Source organism: Seriola aureovittata, chromosome 10, assembly GCF_021018895.1.
Source record: "Seriola aureovittata isolate HTS-2021-v1 ecotype China chromosome 10, ASM2101889v1, whole genome shotgun sequence".
NCBI lineage: Eukaryota > Metazoa > Chordata > Actinopteri > Carangiformes > Carangidae > Seriola > Seriola aureovittata.
Genome location: NC_079373.1, coordinates 12,441,227 through 12,455,214, shown reverse-complemented (window position 1 = coordinate 12,455,214; position 13,988 = coordinate 12,441,227).

The window sequence follows — 13,988 nt, the reverse complement described above, 5'->3', positions numbered from 1 at the left end:
TCAAGTGGTGTGCAATGAACCAGTCCGCGAGCAGAAGCAGACATAGCTGGGTGTGCACAAAGCCTGCCCTGGTGTTGACCAGTGAAGTTGTTAGCCACAAGCAGACCTACAGTCTGCCACACCTCTTTCCTGTCTACTTCCCTAAAATCTGTTTTGTGCTGACAGTGTAGTGCAGAGAGACCACTCCTCTAAACATATGCCTTATCATCAGTGTTATCCTCATAAGCCTTAACCTTCTGGAGGGACCTGCGGCTCAACGCGCCTGCCTATGCAATCTTACCCTTCACCCCAGTCTGCCCCCCTCCCAGAGCCCCAGACATTGTAAACATCCTTTTTCTGACATCGGTAGACTCCACTGAGACTCCACACCCTGCAGCTGTGAGACATGACCCACAGGGGGCTTCCTCCTTCACCTTTAAAAAAAAAAAAAAAAACCCTCCATACCATTTATACACATGTACTTTCAATGCCACCGCATCAAAACAGGTTTGAAGAACAAAATGATAATTTCAACAGGAAGAACCCATGTCATCTTTACCCTGATAAGAAGAGTTGACAGCCCTGCTGCGTTTCCAGCTCCTGGGTGTTACCAGAAATCAGCTTTTATCTTCCTGTGCATCTTCAGTTGCATGGTTAGATGGCTTAGACCATGTTCCTGCAATACTGCAAACATTTGTGGGCTGTCATATTGTCATACACAGTCACTAGAGGATTAGACTGTTGGATTAGATTTTATTGGCACTGCACACCAACTGCAGTTTGGCACCTGACCAGAAAGTGCAAACAATAGCAAAAGTGCATTTACATAAGAGATACATGTATATAAAGATAAACAAATGTAGAGAATGAAAAATAAAACCAAGTGGTAGTGATAGTAAGTAGCTGTTATATGTAAAAAGTAACATAAAACAATATATAAAATGTACAGTTTGAATGAATGCAGATATGTCAGTCCTGTAACAATGATAGGCACAACTAATAAACAGTGTATCGTAGAATGAGTTCAGTTATGTTTTATACAGTATAAACAGTGAGCAGGTCTGTAAAAAGAAGACAATATGTGCAGTTTTATATGTTCAGAAACATTTGAATATGCCAAGACATAATCTGAGCTATGAATCAAACATAAGAAATAGATTTTTAGTTGCATTTTGTTTTGTGAATTTTAAACAACCAATGTTAAAGTGAGCCTCAAATATTTTGCTTATCGGCACGAAATGCAGCCATAAGTGACAATTATGGGAGAATGGTAAATGCTAAAATGTAGTGTAAGACAGTCAGCAAACTGACTCAACAATATCATTTACACTGGCATATCTAAAGTTAGTGTATGCTATCATTAGCCACCATAAGCTACTGGTCATACCAGAGCGAGTGTGGTTGTGGCAGCCAGATGCCTGAGTTTGTTGAAGTGCATTTGTAAGCCTGTGATTGTGATCTATCTCTCAAAAAGATATAGTGTGGCTTTAAATAGTAATTTAACAATATCACTGTTTTATGAGTCAACATTAGACTGATTTGGATTGATATTCACGACACCCTCCCACAACTTCGTAATGAATCCTTTTGTTGGGTTTCAGACATACAAATCAAGTTTTTACTGTGTCACGTCTAGTAAGTGGTTATTATGTGGGGGAGCTGAAGGTGCTACCACTACATGGACGAGCAGAGAGCTGAGAGGACATGTCCTAACATGACACTACTCATGATAAACCACTAAAGACTATTTCCTGCCCCTGTTTATGCAGAGTGTTTGGTCGAGAGAGATGAAATGTCAGGACACACGCATCCTTGTGGTATGTTATCTCCTTCTACACATGTAATGTAGTGTGTTTTTTTTTTTTTTTGGTAATCTATCCATCCATTTTTAATCTATCTGTGGAACTGAGTACATGTTGTTATCAGCAGAGTGTGTTTGTCCTTCCCTGCAGTACTGAGGGACTGAACACACCTGAAGCACCAAGGTCTCAGGTGAGGGTGTAGTCCGTTTCCTTAGCAACCAGGAGAAACACTGGCTGCTCACTGAGTCAAAAACACACAACTTTGATTGTTTTGTTACCGCAGGTCATTGCAGATCACCTTGATAAAAACCAGCGCACACGCAAACAAAGGCGGACGTAAATGCCTTTGTTTGGTGTTTTTCACCCGCAGGTTTCGGCGGCACGCTTGTCCCGTACATTTAAATGTTTGGGTTTCCTTGCCAGGGGTGGTGCCTGTAAGCACTTCACAGTAACAAAGACACTCTTCCACGGCTCAGCTGAACTGCACAAAGTGAAACATGTAGCCTTCTCTCCCTTGAATAGTGTCTCCTTCCAGAGAATCACATGTGGAAGTCGTTTCAGTTTAACCTGCTTTCCAGCTGTTGGCTTTATCCCATCTGGCTTAAGTGTTTAAATTAGTCACACGAGACATTTACAAATTATCAAGTAAAACAACTGAAGGTAAATTGATCTTGACTCAAAGCAGGAGCCCCAAACAAAATGTTGAGTATGGGAACCAGCGCACCTTCTCTGTTTGTGTCGAGTTTTACAGATCTCTGCTTGTGGTTCTGGCTGTACTGACGGATCTATCATAGAGATTACCTCTGAGACAACCTCTGAGAACTAAAGACAAAGTACTTCTTACTTCTGTGACCCCGTGAGCAGAGTTATGCACAAAGTCCCCTGGCCATACAGAAGTTCAGGGCGCTCTCTAGTGGCTGAAATTTGGCATCACATGCTTTATAGGCACTTGTGCCCACAGAGAGTTGTTTCAAATAGCTGCTGGGGTTGTAGTACACTGTGTACTCCAAGGAGACACTGTTAGATTAATCCTTGCAGAGGCTTAATATAAATCACATAAAGCTGCCACATTAATTTTGACAAACAAATGGACTGATGATCTGATTATTTGAATGAACTGACTTAAAAATCAACTTTATAAGGCATCATTTTTAATTTAATTTAATTTATGGAAGCCTCGAAGATCATTGAGGTTTCCCTCATTTGCAATGATGTTGAGATACAAAGAAATACACAGAATTAAAATTCAAGAGCAGGTTTGGTAAGGTCCTGAGGTCCAGTCCAGCATATATGTTATGTACGGTGGCGAATGTCTGATACAGGCTTTATGGATGAAAAGGTACAAGTATTTATCACTCCTCTGCACCAGAGAAGACCAACCAACTTTGTTACACAGAATGCCATGGTGAGTGTTATAGGGATCTCCATTAACGAATCTGATGGCAGAATGATAAACTGAGTCCAGGGGTTTGAGAGTGGAAACTGCAGCATGTCTGTAGATAATGTCGCCATAACCTAGGACTGATAGGAAGACCGCCTCAACTATATTTTTTTTTACAATGCAAAGGGAAGCTGGATTTATTTTTGTAAAAAATATCCAAGTTTTTGTGATGTTTGGTGATGAGATTTTTAATATGTTTAAATGTGAATGAGTCATCAAGCCATTCCTAGATATATTCTTTCAATATTGGCACCATTGGGGCGTCGTGTGGCGTAGTGGTCTAGGCAGGCGCCCCATGTGTAGGGGCTGCAGTCCTCGCTGCAGTTGGCCCCGGTTCGAGTCCCGCATCGGACGGCCTTTCGCTGCATGTCGTTCCCCCTCTCTGCCTCCCTGTTTCCTGTCTCTCTCCACTATACTATCAAATAAAGGCATAAAAAAAGCCCCAATATTGGCACCAATTGGTGTGGATAGGTGACTATTAAAATCAATATCTCTTGTGCTAGAAAAAAGCACAAACTTGGTTTTGCTTACTCACTTTAAGTTGATGAGTGCATATCGAATAGTGTTGTAGGTTCTCAACAGCAAGATGTGCAGCATCAGCAAGACAATACCAAATAGTGTCATCTGCGTAAAGATGGGCATTACAGTCAGTTAGAGAAGATACAATATTATTAATATAGATTGTAAATACAACAAGTCCTCCAACCTAAACAACCATACAGGTCGTTTTTTCAACCCTCGGATACGGCCCTGGGCCCAGAACTGATCCTGTTTTCTAACTACTGACTGGAAAGCAGTCACCTCCTCTACCCAACCATATCTTGTTCAATGATATATTCTTATCAGGTTGGACTGACTTTGGATATTATCTGTCGCCTGTGAAGTGAGATTACAGTATGTCAACATCCTGTTGTGTTTTTCTATCTTAGGTCTCACAGACCGGGGAGTTGTGTCTAACTTTGCAGAAAATCCCACGATGTCAGCAGTCCAACATAACAAAAATCAAAACTAACAACCAAAATTTTCAGCTCAAACTTAATTTATGCATGATTCTTGAAAATATACATGCACTTTAAAGTTGTATTCTAGCGACAAAAGTCATCCAGTTATTTAGCTTCTTGGTGTTATAAATTATAAAGGAGCAAGACTGGCAGCTTCTCAGTTAACTAACTATTCAAAGAAGTTCTGTGTGTCTGGATCTTTGTTCAAGGGACCTAAATATGCATCTGAAATATCTTTGAGCTTTTTGAGACAGCTGTTGATTAATACCCATCTTAATTCTAACTTTCAGTTTTTTCAGTTTTCAGCTTCACATATTCTGGTAGTTTCATCCATCTGTTTTTGATATTTGAGCAGGTAGCGCTAACTTAGTGGGGTTTTTTTTGGACCACACCACACTTTCAAATCAATAGCCCTCTTCGCCTCTGCTTCACTCAGTGCTGCACCTTCTCTTGGAGACAAATAATCTCCTCCACTGACACACACAAAGCCACTAACAGATGATAAAGCTCATTTGTGTCTGCTTACGAGGAGAAATTACGCATTATCCATTCTTAGAGGCAGACAACACTGAGACACATGGCTGCAATGGAGTAGAGAAAAAAAAAAGGGAAATCATCCATTCATGGTTGGCGTTGATTATTTCTGACCTCATGAAAACATCCGACTTTCTTCAGTGACCACAGCAGGTAAAGTTGTTGAAGCTCAAGCTAATAACAGTAAAATGGATGCTTGGGGATTTCATATTGTGGATTAGTAGATTAGTCACCTCCTTGGTTCACTGACATATGGTTGTTCTGTAGTTTAGATTGCTTCAACTTGCCTCTGTGAGCTTCCACTACAGCACGGGGGGGGGGTTCGGTTGATATCTGATCTGCCTTTTTCATTGTAATGTTGATATTCTGCTGGGAAAGCTGTCACAGAATTTCCTGCTTCTAGCACTAGTATATTTTCCTCTTCATGTTTTCTTGACAGTTTTGAATGTTGCTATGGAAATTTTCCTTCTCCCATATAACAGTTCCATTTAGTAACCAGCAGAGGGAGTTGCTGGGTATCTGATTTCTCCATCTAAACTTCACTTTTTTTCCATCTGTAGCTGAGATGGTTGCTTTTAGTATAATTTTCAGATTACCTATAGAAAGTCTCTGCATATGTTATATGTTGCATCCTGCAAGAGATCTGCTATTCACTAACACATAATTAAGATTCGTAGGAGTAGAGTTCGAGATACTTAAACATCACAATTTCTTTTCAGCTCAACATTCAGTAGAAATAACATGTTATAATGACAATGCATAACAGGGTGCAGTGATAATTATAGTATTAAAATAAGAGAAATGCTTACTGCTAATGGTTTCAGTTTTATTTTATTTTTTTTTTAAGTTTCCAAGCTCTGTTAATGAATAGCACAATATTTGCTCATTTTTGTAAGGGTTGGCCAAAAAGCAAAGTGGTATTAGGCCGTAATAGTTTTATTTTCCCATTAATTTTGTTAGTATTATGTAACAGGTCAAACTCTTAACATACTTAACATAAAGCTGCTCTAAATCTGTGTAGATACTCCTTCATGTGGAACAAAACTACACGTAAAATGCTGCTATCAAATGGAAATGAGAGATTATCCACCATGCATTATGCTTTTGAAAATGTAATGTTAAAAAAACTATAGTAACCATACAGAACACTTAGCTCTGGTATTAAATAAGGGTTGAGCGAATGAGTCTTGACAGAAAGTGTGTAGCAGATTCAAAGCATTGTTCACTGTGTTAATTCTGGATTTTGCCTCTGTATCACACTTTGTATGTGTGCATACCTTTGTGTTTGCACGCTGATGCACTCCTGTCTTCCCCCTGTCAGACACACTGAGCCTCATCTGGTGGGACAACCTTTGGCTCTCTGCCGGCTAACTTTAGCCTCACAGCTTGCATGGTCTCTCTCTAAGCCTTTTTTGGGGTTGTGGTGTGCCAAAGTAGATTTACCTCCAATAACCATTTATTAAATCTCTATCCATTAGACTCTGAGGCTTCGTAAGAGCCGGCTGCATTAAGCCTGATTATGGGATGCCCGGCAGAGGAAAAGGGTCTATGTGTCAAGTGTGTCATCGAGTGATTTATATCCCTGGCTGGGATCTCTGTCTTGTCAGTCGGGAGTAAGCTGCAGAGAGGAGAGAGAAGCGCTGAAACCTTTAATGATGGTGAAACTTTGATACTTTTTACTCGTGCATCCAGAGGCTGTTGTCATGCCGTGGTTCTGTTGTGGGTATCGAGTGTTTCTGTCTGTTTCTGATGTTGACGCTGCTGCTGAACCCTGACCTGTCGCTGCTCTCCAAGAAACCCTTTCTAAGTCAGTTTGACTTAAATTCTCAGTCTTCAACATGGACACCAAGGGCCCAAGTGGCACCTTTAAAAGGTCCTCCCTCAAACGCAGTGCATCTGGCTCACAGAAGGTAAGAGGAAGCCTGTTGCGCAGTCACACATTCAACAGGTGATTAAGTATTACCTTACCAAGTTGGCTCCAACCTGGCGTGTTTTAATATGTCTTTAAAAATGAGTTGTATGATACCCTGAGCTTTTCCTTGAATTATATTCATCATGGTATTAATAATGACAGTAAATATAATGTAAATGACTGACAACTGTGGTTTATCTTATGTGCTTTTTGTGAACGTTTTGTATATACCAGAAACTATATGATTATTCTGAGAATGACTTGTGCTGCACAGCTTGTGTCACATGGGACCATTACTACGGCCTGAGTCCATATTAGGAACCTAACCAATCATTTTAGAGTCTCTGTGTCCGGCATAATCACATGTATCATTCAGGACTGCTGGCTGTATATTGGTGAGCACATGGTCTGCTCTCCCAGCCCTGCAAACTTACTGTTAAGTGGTGTTTGAAGCTGAGCAGCCGCTTGCTCCAGTACGGCAGTTTAATCGTTCATAATGGCCCAGTATGGACGACCATGGACATGACAGATTATAGACTTTTATATCTTTCTAAAGTCTGCTTTCATGTGATTAACACACTCCTGTTAATATGTCCTTGAAAGCAGACAGATACGATTTTATATACATGCACGCCTCCCAGTCCAATGAGCAGTCTATGCTGGGATTACAGCACGCACGCACGCGCGCGCGCACACACACACACACACACACACACACCACTAACTAACTCACTTCGTGTCAGTGCAGAACATTAGTGGAAAAAAAAACACTTTCTCATTTATATAGTTTAAAATAAATGCAAAAAGTAAAACTAAAACTTTTTTAAAGCATTCAAAAAAATATAGACGGAAAATAGACTGAAGTATAAAACACATAGAGCATTTTAAATCCCTCCTTTGTAGATTACATATAGTCAATAAAATCAATAAAATGTTCCTGTAAATACACATTTTTCTTAAATACTGAGGATAAATGTTCACCATGTAGTTAAAACCAGCCCAGTGCCTGATATTATATTTCAACAGTATATCTGACGCTGACATCCTTAACAGAATTGAATGTGATGGGTTTCTATACATTAGAGCTGGCATTATTTGTGAGATTAATATTCTTTGTATAATCCACAGCCTTTTTTTTATATGAGGTTTTACTCTGTGAAGCAATCAGAAATGTCATGGATCTCAGCTGAACAGCGCAGCACTTTTAATTAGATCGGTAATGTTGCTAAATATAAACTCATTGGCTGCACAGACCAGACGGCTGAGAGATAACATTGTACTTTTTTTTTCTGATCATCCATATTTGCCATGTAGTTATGACAGTCTTTAATCATGGATTTATCTGCTTTATTTAAATGATAGGCGTATACTTCATTATCTACAGTGGGTCATGGCATGAAGGAGGATTTATTTTTCATCAGAAATAGAGTAAAGGCTACATCTCTTTGAATAGTTCAGATGGGTGACACTTGATTAGAAATGAGGGCAAAAGCCAGGGTTGCTTGTTGCGCTCTCCAACAGAGAGCACATTCAGTTAAATATGTTCACGTGATATCACCATGTCTGTTGCCATAAATGAACTTAGTAAAAGAATTCGTGTCCATCTGTGGAGTCCTTTCTACAGATAACACTATTGACCAGCAAATAGGCCAACTCCACTGACTTTTTCCCTCTTTTACTGAGAAACTGTAGCTTACTGCTCAATAGTGAGGAAAGAAATGGGCCGAAAGCATCGGTGGCCTGATGGGTTCCACTAATTACAAGTTGAGTTCTGTGCTCAGATCCTCAAAAACCGAATTGACTACATCAATAAAAACTGCGAAAGCATCAAAATCAATACAAATATGATTGAAAAATTCTAGAAATCATATGACTGTGTGATGTAAGCATGAGGCTCAGGTAAAGTAAGGGCCAAGAATCCTTAAAATAATGTCTGGGGCGCAGGACCAGGACCAGGGCTACAACAGACCTCTATGTGTGATGGTCTGAGATTGTAAAGCTTGTGAAAATTAAAAGGAGTATTAAGGAGTGATCTTCAAATGTAACAAAGATAAAACCTAAATGGGTTTTGCATTACTGAAGTACAAACTTTAGCAAAGAAGGGAAATTCTCTTGAGGATTTAGCAGGCAAACTCTTACACCGCATACAATTACAGGTCAAAAGAAGGTGACATATTTGCTATTTAATCTGCAGGATCATACAAAGGCTCAAGATCATATCTGTTAGTTGAGTGTTTTTTTGAAAAAATATATAAGGCCAACATATAAATATAACTATAATAAATAAAAACCACATTACAACTAATATGTGACCTGGTGTCAAACCCTATTATTTTATTTTTTAAAAATTCCATTTGGTGTCTTTTTCATTCAGACTTCTCTTTGGGGAAAAACACAGAAAAACAGCGTCTTTAAAACATGTCTTATGACTCCCTCAACTCTCGGGGATAATCAGTGACATGTTGGACTCATGTGATGGCTAACTGGATTTTCAAACCCAGGAGGACAATGAGTGCATTTACAAACAGGGCTGACTGAAAACAGTTAGCTTCACAGTTAATGCAAATTTCCCTATCCAGTGCCTGTAACTCGAGTTGTGTCTCTTTGCCCAAAAAATCTTTCCCCTCAAGTGAAAATACGTAAAAGGCAGATTGTTATTTGGTCCACGTGGGATCGAACATGAGTCTGGGATATTTTTTTAGACAGTAAAGGAGTGTAACACGGGTTTTCCTTCTTGTCACATTGCATCAACCTCTAACCACGTCGCCTTTCAATACTGAAGCCGAGCAATTAGTTGCTTTTATCTTCAACCCTGGTGACATCACATTCCTCATAGGACCCCCAAATCCTTTCTGATCCATTTCACTTGTGCTGATGAGGCTTCCATTGTATTAAATTCAATATTCAGAATAAATGATATATCCTTTGACACGTATAGTTTTTACTCAGCTTTACAAAGCTGCAGACTATAAACGCTTATAAAATGCAGTGAACTAGACCGGGTCAGATGTCAACATACAGGAATACAGCCATCTTTATACATTTTCCTTATGACTGTTGGGGGGGGGGGGGGGGGGTTGTCCATGTAATTGTAGCTGAACCAGAACAAATTTGCTGTGATTTAGCTGCTCACTAAGCTGCGGGTCAGGAGACCACGACCATGTGATTCAAGTGCAAAAAGGCATGAATGTATGGCACACAGTGTATGTGGACTGTAGGTGTCTCGACTACTAAAACATGATATCCGCCACATTGTGAAACTGGTAGAAATTCTTATTCTTATTAGAGAGAATTTAGGACAAAGTGACATGCATATTCAACCAGGGCGACGCATTGTGTTATAGTGTCAAGCCACAGCCAAAATTTAAGGAAAAGCACCATTGCATCAGAACAGCTAATTAGTGTCCTCCTCAGCAATCCAGCACTTATAATTTCCATCTCACACAGTTGTCTTTTGTTTTGAACGATCATTTCCTCAGAAAATTCTGCGTGTTGGAATGAATGTTGTTTATTGTTCGGAGGCTTGTCTTAAGTCTGGTTAATTTGCTTGGTGTGACACAATCTGATCCTGCAGTATCTAATTCTTTGAGGTTTTTGTTGTTAAGTGCTCAGAGGCAGCTCTTAACGAGGCAGCTGGTTGCTGACTGGATTTTGGTTTTAATTGCTGTGGTTAATGAGTTTAAGTAAGCTGAAATAACTGCGTCATACTGGCCAAACCCTTCTGGAAAAGCGCTTTGTTTTCTTCAGCTATAATTAACAGTGGCCCATGTGCGTTTTTTCTTTTTTTTTTTTATCCGAGCAGGACCAAAAGGGGGAAGTTGGGGGGATGTTAGGCTGCTCCCTCTCTCTCTCTGTCTTTCTGAGTCATCAACCCTTGTCTTTTTCGTTGAGAGTTACACTCAGGCTCAAACTGCTCACTTCAACCATAAAAGGAGAGATTATCAAACCATTTCACATGAGGGAGGTTTTAAATGAATGTCTATGACTTTGTGCTTTTTAACTCCATCTCAGCTTCTACCTCAGCTAATGCCTCCCTCCAGTTATTTAAGCATGCACCTGAAAGCCCGTAATAACTTTAAATAGTTTAAACTGAATTACTACATTAAATCCATCATTAATAATAAACTTAATTAATTTCAAACTGGTTTAAAGATCAGCTTTAACATTCCCCTACCCAAACAGAAGCCAAAATCCCTTTTTGAGTTAGCCTACACTTTAAAAAGTTGGATACCAAACTGCAGCAAGTAGGATAAAAGTAATTTATAAAAACGGTACCATCCTTTTTCAGCCTGCTGAGAGGTTATGTATTATACCCGATTTTAAATGCAAATCCACTTAACACTGCCAAAATTAAAACGCAAGATTAAGAGAATATTGAATAGCCGGTCTGTTGAGTTTTCTTTCCCTCCACAAAAACAAGGTGGGTGGAAATAGAGATTAACTGCAATTAGCATTGACTGACCTTGCCCCCAACTGGAGACCAGTCATGTCTTAACAAGGCGCCTTCCAAAAGAATGCCTGCATCCAATTCTCTCAATTATGCAAATTGGGTTGAAATCAAAGTAGTTGGAGGGGGTGAAAAATTTCGGATGAAAAGTTGGGGAGCCTCTGAACGAGACTGCAGTCCTTTTAGGTTGGCCACTCTGCTCCGTCTTCTCACACAAGCTAAGATCTTCCACACTATGAAGTGAACACAAAGAAAGGAGTTTAAACAAATTGGGAGATTAGGGGCCGGTTATCAAAGTAGATTTATTGTGCCTTGTTCAAGCGAAGGATGAAAATACCCTGTGGGCATGGAGAAGGGGGTCATGGGACTCCCAAAAGGATTACCTTGAACTGGAGTCATGAGACTTGGGCGAACAAAGACCCTGCTCACATGCTCATCATATTAACTGGCCCTCATAAAGTGAAGAAGTTTCATGTCCCTGTGGGATTCATTGAGAGCACTTGACTGGGAGTGCAGCACCAGGAGAAAGCTCTGGCAGTGGAGCTGCAGACTGTAGACTTCAACTCTACTCTCTAGGCTTAATCTACAGCAGCCTTAGAGACAGGACTCCACAGGTCGGACAGAAGATTATGTGTAAGTGTATCTACATTCTATAACTGCAACTTTATTTAATCACTTTTATTACAGCATTAGATATTTCTTAATGGGAGGAGATGCGGTACTATTATAGGTGAATGTGAGCAGGGAAGCACTGTATGAGTTGTGTGCTTAATGATGCATGATAAGACTGAGATGGAAAATTGCTGAGACAAGACAGCAACAACCACACTATGCCTTGAACACAACGGGATGGTAATATTTTTTGCAAATACCTACAGGTGACAGGTAATATTTAGGTAATTTACATTTCAAATTGGAAAAGGCAATAATGACACTAAATGGAGGAATTTCATGCATTTTTAAAATTAGTTATATTTTCTGATTAGGTAAAACATTACTTACTAATTAAAGCTGCTCAACAAACTCATCATCTTTTCAAATTAAAATGAGTCTGGTGAGAATACCAGTTCATTTTACTAACAAACAATATAGAGGAGCAAATAATAAAGTGTTTTAGTTACGTATGTATGAAGGAAAGGACTAAAAGTGTGTCCTTGCAGTACTGTTGCAGCTCAACAAAAGAAAATGAAGTATCCTTTTGTTATAAGAAAGTGTAGTTAATACTAATGGAAAATAAGTCATATTCAATATGCATATGTATGACATTAACGGGTATATTTATAGGCCATAAATATGAATTCATATTGTGTTGACAGGCTGTAAAAAACAATTAATTTGATCGAATAAGATTAGCTGGTAATATTAAGGTACAACACTTACAAAAATTTCCACACATACAGAAAAAGTCTTATTGCTTTAACAATTTTTTTTTTTTTAAATACAGAACATAGCACAGAGTCCAGGAGAGTTTGTGGTGCCGCAGCCACCCTCTTTCAGTTCCTCCTGGCTGAGGCCATTTGTGCCGATGAAGAGGGAGAGGGAGAGAGAGAGAGAGACAGAAAGACAGAGAGACAGAGAGAACAGTAACTGTACTGTGTTGTGGACACTGTGGTCACAAGACTTTATGAGAATTTATCTATGGTCTTTCATTTATACTCATATGACATTAAACTCAGGTAAAGTTAAAATACAGATTTTTTGAATATATTTTAAGCTATGAACGCTGTCAAATATTATAATTCTTTTTTTCTTTTTCTTTTTCTTTTTTTTTTTTGCCATTTAAGCGTTTCCTTGGAAAGATTTGCTTCCAGTGCTTCAGTTTTAATTGGGCTTCCACTGTCAACAATGGCCCTCAGAGAATCTTTGCTTTGAACTCAGGTTATTTTTGCTCAGCACTGGAAAACGATCAGACAGCAATGTGATGCTTTTTTACTGGCTGCTTATCAAACTTGAGCAGACAATAAAAGGTGTCTAATGCCACAGTTGTTAGTCATCATCAATACTGCCATAATATTCGGATGAATAACAGGTCATGCTTCAACCTTCCTGTGTGATATACTGTGTCTTTGCCTCTGTCTCAGCAGAAATATTTTGTCCTTTCATTTATGCTTTCTTTGTAGGATGCAAAAGGACCTCAACTTTAGCCAGGATTACCACTAAGAGGATTGATAGCGAAAAATTCAGATATCAGAAAGGATGATCTCCTTGTGACTATGGTATGACAGCATGTTATGTCAACTAACTTTTTTTCCTTTCTTCAATTTTCTCTTTACAGGCACAGAAAGCCTGGATTGAGAGGACCTTTCTTAAAAGAGAATGTATTCACATATTTCCCACCAAGGACCCGACCAGGTAATTAATGTCTTTAAAAGTCTTTTGTAATGGTTACTTATCACTTGTGGTAAACATGTGGCCTTAGGTCGCAGCTATGTCATTGTCATTCATTATGAGAGACGACATTTATAACATGACTCCAGAACTAATAACTCAACCTTTTCTGTCTAATTTTGCCAAGTTTGACTGAAAGTGTTGCTCCTTTTTCCTGCCCGAGACAGTTTGCTAAAAATAATTTTCATTTTTACTCAAATCTATTGAGTGAAGTATGAACAGAATGTGAATGCCATACAAGTCTATAAAATGGTCTAATCACAATTGTGATTACACTGGTAAAAACTTACTTTACTTGTCAACAGGGCTTTTGTTAGAAAGATAGAATGTGTAACTCATGACAGTGTTAATCAAATTAATATATGAATAATGCTCTATATTCATTATGAGTGATGTTTTAAACAGCTCAGAAATAATTGTGACATCTATGACTACAGGTTATCAGACAGATTAAAACAGATTTGAGTGTGTTGTAGGACGTGCT